The sequence below is a fragment of the Callorhinus ursinus genome, unplaced genomic scaffold (assembly GCF_003265705.2).
Source record: "Callorhinus ursinus isolate GAN/ISIS: 27379988/994484 unplaced genomic scaffold, GSC_fseal_2.0 scaffold14, whole genome shotgun sequence".
NCBI lineage: Eukaryota > Metazoa > Chordata > Mammalia > Carnivora > Otariidae > Callorhinus > Callorhinus ursinus.
Window position 1 is genome coordinate 33,993,116 of NW_027397076.1, and position 9,235 is coordinate 34,002,350.

Here is a 9,235-nt window from a genome sequence, read left to right on the forward strand (position 1 = left end):
TCCATGTCCAGTGCAGAGCCCAACGTGGGGCTCAATCTCATAACCCCGAGATCATGACCTGAGCCAAAATCAAGAGTCGGACATTTAACCAACTGAGCCACCCAGGCGCCCCTTTATTTCTTATTTTTTGAGGAAACTCCATACTGTTTTCCATAGTGGCTATACAAGTTGGCTTATAATTTAATAGTATAAATGTTCTAATACAGGTAGAAAGTTATGTAGAATTTTCCCTCTTCCAATCCCTCTTTAATCTGGCTTTTAGAATGAACTAAGTAAGATGCAAATATGATCATACTTTCTTGTTTTAATTCTTCATTCCTACCCTCCTGGTTTCAAGATGAACTCCAAACCCCGAGTAATGGTTTCCTCCTTTCCAAATATTTTTCCTGAATGCCATGCTTTGTAATTCCCCAGAAACTCCACAGTCCCTTGATTGTGAGCCTTTGTCCTTCTTTCCTGTTATTTTCTCTGCCTAGAACAGATCTTCCACCTGCCGGCAGAGAGAGAATTCTCTCTGACCAATTAGAGCAGTCCACGTCCCAGTCTCAGTGATGAGTTCAGAGGTGGGTACAAAGCCAAGCCACTCCCATGAAGGATGAATCTTGGGTTCCTGATGGAGCTGGTAGGTTAAAGGTGTACTTGTTCTGTGGGTGTTGCTAAGCTTTGTAGAACATAAGTCAAAACTACCTCTGACTTCTTAATTATACACACTGGTTTTTCTTCAGCCAGTTTGAGTTGGATTTCTTTCACTTGAAGCCAAAAGAATTTTCATATAGTTGGCTTCACAAAAAGGTAACATGTAAAGCAGATAGGGAAGAACAAGTATGACTGTTCATGCTAGAACAAGAAGAAAGGCAGTTTTTACATAGGTTGGCGCATATATGTATTTCCTTTGTAGAGTGAAAAAAACTTAGAGCTATTTTCATGAGGTTTCTGAATCTCGGCTTAGAAAAGAGAATTATTATATGCTTGGATTTTACAATTCCCACGGATATTTATCTCTGCAGAAAAAAAAGTAAAAGTTTGATTCATGAGTCTGATGATTTTGTAGGACTCTATATTAACAGGAGTATATCTATTACTTTTGCCTCTTGTGATATCTCTGGCTGATTGGCTTCCAGATATAGTGCTAGGAAGCCAAAAATTTCACACACACACACACACACACACACACACACACACACACAAAGGCAAAAAAATACAATGGAAAATGCCCAGGTCTAAAAATTTAGCAAAAAAATTTTCACAAGACTATTCAATACTCAACAGTAGGTATATTCCTATATTATAACCCAATTCCATATTATAAATTCATTTAACAAGGAGTAAATAGAAGTAGAGAAAACTAATGTCTGATTCAACCCCTAAATTAAAAAAAAATCTTTTGTTTGTTGTACTTTTAAGATGATCAGTCTTCTGAAAAGCCTTGGCCCAGGGGACACTGTCACATTTGCAGTGGCAAAATTTGTTAGCAAAGCACTTTTTGGCAAGTAAATGTGTTCCTGTGTAATCTTTAAGATATAATTACAGGATGTTAAAGCTAAAGACATGTCAGCCAGGGGGACTAATGCACACAGGTGTTAATTGATGTTCCAGTTGTGTTACTTTTCTCACAATCACTTAGGCTTTGAGCATTCAGTAGCACTTTCCTGTCAACTCCAATACTCTCCATGGCTCCCTATTACTTGAAGATGAAGTCCAAACTCAGCCTGAAAGATTTTCTATAATCAAGCTCCAATACACCTTTGGAGAGTGTTCCCCCCGCACCACCTCTATACACAGTGAGTCAGAGCCAGCTGAGCTAGGCTTCTGGAAATCCCTTCCTCTGTTTCTTTGCTACTGAAATTCTCCCTGCCTAGTACACCGTTTTTGCTCTTATGTTCCACTAAAAAATCTACATAAGTGTCAAACTTATCTTTTTAGGGTTATATAAGTGGTTATGTGTCCTTACTAGAACATTTGGAAAATAGAGAAAAGTAGCAAAGAGGAAGCAAAAGTTACCACAATCCCATTATCCAGAGTGAACTAGTCCAAACATTTTCATGACTTTGCCTCCAGTCCTTGCTTTTACATCTATCTTGCACTCACTTTTCTCATGCTATATATATAATTTCGTACCCTGGGGTTTTTTTCTTCTAAAAATTATGTTATCAGCAATTGCTGTCATCACTTAAGGTAATTTGAAAACTTTATTTCCTTGGTATATCACTGGGCACATCTATTGTAGAAAATGTAGGCCATTCCTAATTTAGGGGCATCCTAATTAAACAATTCATGAACACTGTGGAAGAATATAATTGAAGAACATGAGCTCTGCGGTCAGATGGATCTGGGCTTGAGTTTGGGGTCTGCCTTTTTTTTTTAATAATCACAATAGACATTTATTTAAAGTAATATATTTGCAGCTCAGATAGTTCTAAATTGTACCCTTCAGGTTTATTCAACTTCTTAAAAATATTTGAGAGCAGCTGCAACCACAGATTTCAACTCCATCATTATTTCTTTGCCCATTCTTCTCTCTCTTTTCTTTCCCGAATAACTTCTTTCAGATATGGTTCAAGGTAGAATTTATTCTCCTCATATTTTGTCCACTGCTCTTTAGGCAAGATGGGATGCCTCATGGTCAGGTCCAGTGCTCTCTTAATGCGAAACATCCTGTCGTTATAAAGGTTCTCAGGAAGCCTTCTTATGGCCTCTTTCACATCATCATTCTCATATATTGTATCATCTCTCATTAACCCCAGTTTATTGAACCCTGCAGCATTGTAGTACCATTTTTGAATACCCTCCAGCCACTGGCTTTATGCTGCAACGGCAGGCCTGCTCGCCATTTTGACCCCTGGGGTCTGCCTTTTATAAGTTATGTGATTCTGAGTTTATTGATTCATTCATTATTGAGCAGATGCTTATGGAAAGGCAATTACGAGCTGGATATCTGGAGATGGTGAGAGAGCATAAATAAGTCAGTTTCTCCTTGAATCTATAGGGGAGTATGACAATAAACAGATAAATGCACAATACTGGTTGGTGGCAGGCCATGAAACAGAGGCAACAGAGAGCAAGGTGGGCACCCTCAGCTCGACGAGCTCTAGGTGCGCAGAAACACTCGGATCTTATTCATTTTATATCCCTGTGCCTAGAATAGGAGCCCAGTGAATAATTGTTGAATAATTAACTTATATTATCAACTAGGACTACTGTTTTAAATATGTTACTAATGAAAGTTATTATTATCTGTCAGTAGATGGCAATGTATGAATTTTCTAGAATAAGTAGGCTTAAATTAAATATAACTTTTCAGTGGAGTTTGCCTCACTGGAAGTGATTTTTCATTTTCTTTATTATCTGCTTTAAGAGAAAATTAATTGCCTTTCCCAGAAAATTTGTGCCATCAAACCTTGCATTATAAAAACAATGACTCAATGGGAAGTAGGGTTTAGCAGTTACTGTGTTTCTGATTTATAATAAAATTATTTTGGGCATATATGTCAATGACATCAGCTTACAAAAATCTCTTTGCCTGTTTTACAAATGCTGCCTAAAAGATATGAACTGATGGACCTAAACGGCGAAAACCAAACCTAAATGTGCTGTTGGTTGGTCCCCATCTATGCAGGAGACTTTTAGAGTCTTTCATTCACTCCTAGCCTTTATTTCACTATTTAGCTTGAAGCACACTTCAGGATAGCCTCAACTAAAGGAGAAAGAGGGCAATGGTAAGTAAAAGGTGTTAACGGAGCCGGTTGTGTTTTCCAGGTTTTGTTGTCTCTACTTTTTTCCTATTCTCTAAGTCATGCTCTGACTCTCAGTTGTAATCTGGTTAAGAACACAACATGAATTGGGTTCCTTAATTCATCAGTCTTGTCTTATCCTATTTGTATGACTCACAGATCCACATCACAGGGAAGATGCTTGCATTACAATTCATGAGAAAGACACAGGACCTTATTTCAATAACCATCTAAACAGGAGAGAGAGCCCATAGCCTTAGTTAGAGACCACAGCTTTCTCCCTGGTTGTGGATGTTAGCACCTGTTTGACAGCCCATAGTAAAATTGCTATTTCTACGTGGTGCATATGTGTGTCAGCTGGGAAGAGTCATTCCTTGCATTCTTTTTTATCCTCCTATTACTAAGTGAACGCCTAAGCTGGGAAGCAGTCAGTCATGCATAATCAAGCTGAGAAATGTGTGCTGTGCTCTGAAAGTGAGTTCTGTCTAGTAGCAGAAGTCATATGCAGTCTCCTCCAAACATTGGGAGGTCACTAAGTGGGCCGATGCCAGAGTAATTCATCCAAACATGGCCCAGAGGAATGATGAGTTTTTTAAACACCAGGCATACCAATCCATTGGTCTGAGACAAAGGCAATAAGAAAGCAAGTGTCCAACAGTTTCCATTGTTCTACTCCCTAAACTTGTGATTTGTTCTGTCTTTGGACTTGATTTAATTTTAGTGATGTTCTCCAGGGGGCAGCCAAATGTTATTTTAAAAATACAAATCAGATCATGTCACTTCTCTGCTTAACCTCCACCCCCCCACCCCCACCCCCCTTTGCGCATGGCTCTCCATTGCTTAGAATGAGACCAAAATCCTTCAAGGTTATGCATGACCTAGCTCCTGCATGCTGTCCTCCATCAGCTGTGACCCTTGGTGACTATCTTCCAGATACTCTGGACATTTTCCTTCTGAATCTCCAGTGCTTAGAATAGTCCCAGGACATAGCTGGTACTCAGTATATATTTGTTGAATGATTGATCAAATGAATGAATGAATGAATGAATGAATGAATAGCTCAGAGCAGCTATTATCAAATTTGGCTGCACATTTGAATCATCTAGAGAGCTACTAAAAATAAAGATGTCTGAAATGCACTCTTAGAGTTTCTGGTTTCATGTCTGCTATGAAGTAGAGTATTGGTATGTTTAAAAAAAATAAAATAAATAAAGAGCACCTCACTTGGCTTTATTGTGCAGGTAGAGTTGAGAAGCCATGACCTGGTGGAAAGGGCCATCATTAATAAACTACGAAAATGCCTTGCTCAGACCCCTCAGCTCTCTCCATTGTATGCTGTCACTGCCATACAATCCTATGTATTCTCAAAAGGTAAATTTTTTCCTATTTCTTGCTACAAGGTCCTGTTAGATTTCAAATTACTGGCACATATTGGCCGTTATGACGCAATAAAGCTTGGCTCAATTTTCTTTGCTCTGTGCTAGAATCACTAAGTTAGGTTTCTGGAAATTTCTGACATGGAAAAGGAAGGACCATCTGAAGCTGTTTCACAGATTACAGCTTTGCTGATTAAAAATATCTGGGTCTTAGCCAGAGGTGTCATCGTGTTGGCTACACGACTATTGCAAACAAACCCCAGCAGCCAAGCAGATATGAAGTTCAAAGCTTATTTAGACTGGGAACACATATTAAAGAAAATGTCATTTGTGCTCAGAATAATGGCTTGTAACTCTTCCAGCATTATTTTTCACCTAATCGGATTCGTCTTCTACAGAGCAAATTCCAAGGAGGAAATCTGGAAATTTTGGCCTGGTAGATACAAAGAGACCAGATGGCTGACAGGTACCGAGCTGGTTTTTGTAGTGGGGCACACTGAATGAAAAAGACAAGTCTTTTTAAGATGACAATAAATTTCCCAAATGGTCTGTGTGAAATGTTTAAAGGTTGAAGATAAAGGTTTTGGGTTACGTTGTCCTTAATATGAAAGGGGGATAAATGGAGCCAGGTGGGCTGCGATTTCAGACTTAAGCAGACCTGAATTCTGAAACTGTGAACATTATAGAAGGAAATGGGTGGAGTTTGGAAGCAGTAAATTACTGTAGAGTCTACCCTGGAAGCACAGACACTATCTACTTAAAATGATCCTTTTGAAGGTAAGACAGTGAGGTCTCAATTAGAAAGGACCAACCCTCAAAAGATTCTATTAACTATTGGAACTGCAAATAAATAGTTTCTTTCTAGATAGCAGAGCATTGAAATAACATGAATTTTCTTTCCTTGTTCCCCTCTCGCACTCAAATACTAGATCCACTACAGGTCTACCTCCCGTTAGCCTCTACTCCCAAGTTGAAGGGGTTCTTGAAAGTGAACTTTTTTTCTCTTAATTTATTTGAGCACAAAACTTGTCCTAAAATGATGTGGGGCTCTTAAGAATCTTTATTCGTATGTTTCACTGACATGATCCTATGTTTGGGTGTTTCCTCAGACTTCCTCAGGGATGCTACATGGTACTCAGCAAAGGAGACCGATTACCTTTTCAAAATTTGGAAAATTTGATTTGCAAAATACATCCGGCTTAGCCTATGAATATACCTACTTAAACTTGTCAATTTGCAAGAATTAAAACACTCATTAGGGTTGGTGGATCAGAGATGCCATACCAAGTACTTTTGTTTATATCTTGCCAAAATGTGGTAGTACCTATGTCTGTCCTCAGGGAAACACACTGCTGAGATAGTGGGAAGAGAGACAGCTTTCGCATGTTACCTGGTTCTTAATTCAAAAAATAGAAGTCAACATCTAGTAACATACTGAAGGTTCTTTTCAGCACTCTAGGGCTGCTCACAGTGGAATTTAACATGAAGTTTTTACTTTTTAAAAATTATTATTATTCTTGGGCAGCACTTAAGCCAAGTCCTGAGAGATGATTTTGATCAAGTTTATGTAAATATCACATAGATAAAATAATTGGTCAATTGAACTGGGTTTGGGCTGAGTTTGGATAATCATTCTGTACTGATGATACTTAACAGATTTACTTGAACTAGATTTATAAGTTCCTTTTCTACGAAGTATTCAAAGTTGGAAAAAATGACTTGACTGCTTTGATCTTAACTATTGTGATGCCAGACTCCTGTTCATCTTGGATCAGGAGGCATCATCCCCAGTGTGACTGAGGCAGAGCACTAATCCCGTGGTTCTGCATTGCTCAATGTTGAGACATTTTACAGAGCATGGTTTCCCAGGTAACTGAAACCTAGCCTCACTATCTTCCCATTTTAGAGAATTTGATGAAAATAGTTCTAAAATATATCATGGTTTTCCCAAGCAAAATGGATATAATAGATCTTTTGTTGACATCTCAAGGTAGCACCAGGAACATTTTCTTTAAAAATTTCATTTTTATGAACTAATGACCTCAAGAAATTTTGATATACATAGAGCTGTTTGCACTGATAGCCTGAGCTCCCCCTGGGTCCCACAAGTTAGGGGATCTTCAATAAGGACATCCTTAGCCATTTGTGTCCAACTCTGCTGAATCAACAGCCCCCACCTGTCAAGTGACAGGGTCTCAGTTCTTTCCCTCAATGGGAGGGTTGTCTTACTCTTCATCACACCCTTCCAAGCTGGGCTTCTGTCATTCCTCTGTTCCAGTTGCTCTCGCTTTCCCTCGGGCTGATTGCTGGGGATCTACTCATTGCCTGCACCTGTTCCACGGGTCTGTTGATTGATTCACCCATCAAAATCATCAGTATTTATTAAGCACCAACTATTTTCCAGGCACTCTTCTATGATCTTGCGCTACATCAGTAAATAAAATAGACAAAACCCCTTCTCTCCTGGAATATTCCACTGGAGGGGTCTCAAGCTCTTAACTTTCTCTCTTTGGCTAGCATCCATCTCTTGGTGTTCTTTATAGCAGAGTTGCTAGGACTCCCGAATTTATAACCTTTCAGTGATGGGATGGAAGGACTTAAGTCCAGCCCTTGTGCTCTACCCCAGAACAACTGCTTTTTTTCTACACATCTGGTCCTGTTTCTGAACCTCCTTTTAAGATGATGGCAAATTCTTATTCAAGGGCCCCATGTAATTTGAATACCGTGGCTCTCCCTCTCTCATTCTATCTAACATGGTTGGTTGCATATTCCAGTCTTGAATTAGGTAGAGCCTTTGTTCTTCCCATGACATATTTTTGCACAATGAAAGTCTTGGGATTCTGTTAGATATTGGTGGTAATGTCACCTAAATTTGTACAAGGCATGCCTGAGCCTCAACCTGGCATCAATGTTATGCATTCAACAATAAATGTCTCTTCTATCTGTCAATGTCTAGTGGTCCCTTTCTCCTTTTCTAATTGATTACAGGTTGGCAACTCATATTAATGTTGCTAGACTGCTACGTAAATTAAAGGTAAATAGTCTTAGGGGAGGCTTAAGGATTTTCTTTTAAGAAAACTATATGAGGTTAGAGTCCTTTAGATTGTTCAGATATTTGTGTGGGTTTTTTTTGTTTGTTTTTAACCTCTGTTTTATTATTTTATTGTTTTTTCTTTATTTTAATTGCAGTATGGTTGACATACAATATTATATTAATTTCAGGTGTACGAACAGTGTTTTGTGTTTTTTTTTTTTTCTCCAATCTTCCTTCTGGTTCTGATCCTATTCTTGATGGGTAGCATTTTTGACAAGTCAAGTGTTATTGAGTAAAGATTTCTCCTGGTGCATTTCAAAACAATTTCCTGGCATCAGGATTTGAATGAGAGCACAGGATGAGAATTCCAAAGTTTGAGGGTTTTTTTGTCTAGGTCCTCTAGTGAGTATGATTCTGGGACAAATCCTGGAGCCCCTCTGTCCTTCCTCCCCTCTTTATATTTAAATTTGGCTCGACAACTTTCTTTAGAACTTCAGGTGTGACCCTTTCTACTTTCTTATTTTAACTTCAAGGACATCAGATGGTTAATATTCTTCCAAAGTATTGAAGGGAATGCTTTCCTATAGAGACTGAGTAACAAATCTGAGAAGTCCTACTGATTTCAAATTTTCTGTCTTTTGCATTACTCTCAACAGGGACAAAAATATGTATTCTTACATACATTGTTGAAGTATTAGAAAAACAAAATAATTAAACTCTAAAAACCTTGAAAGAAAAGTACTGTTATATCCAAGATGGTGACATATTTTTTTCATTCTTCATAAAGTATGCTTTGAAGGCAATGGGGATTTTTCAGCATGTTGGTTCTCCATCCTGTGTGGCATGAGGAGAAACCGGTTTAGATGGTGTGGGAAAATGAAGTGAACAGAAATGGAGTTCCACTTTAGCCTCACAGACAGAACCATATTTATAAACTTCGCAGAGTTTGTTTTCATATTTGTGTAGTCCTTGGCTTTTATTTTCCAGATTCTATGCAAAGAAGCAAAAGGAGGGAAGGGGCGAAGTACTGGAGAGGTGGGGGCAGGGGCAAATGCTGTGAGGACAAACTGCTCAAGAAAAAAATTTTTAAGCTC

General features: G+C 38.5%; 1 pseudogene; it reads right to left on the reverse strand.

Annotated features, from left to right (window-relative positions):
• Positions 1–2,353: 2,353 nt before the first annotated feature.
• Positions 2,354–2,832, reverse strand: LOC112832279 (cytochrome b-c1 complex subunit 7 pseudogene; annotated as a pseudogene).
• Between the last annotated feature and the right edge of the window lie 6,403 nt (positions 2,833–9,235).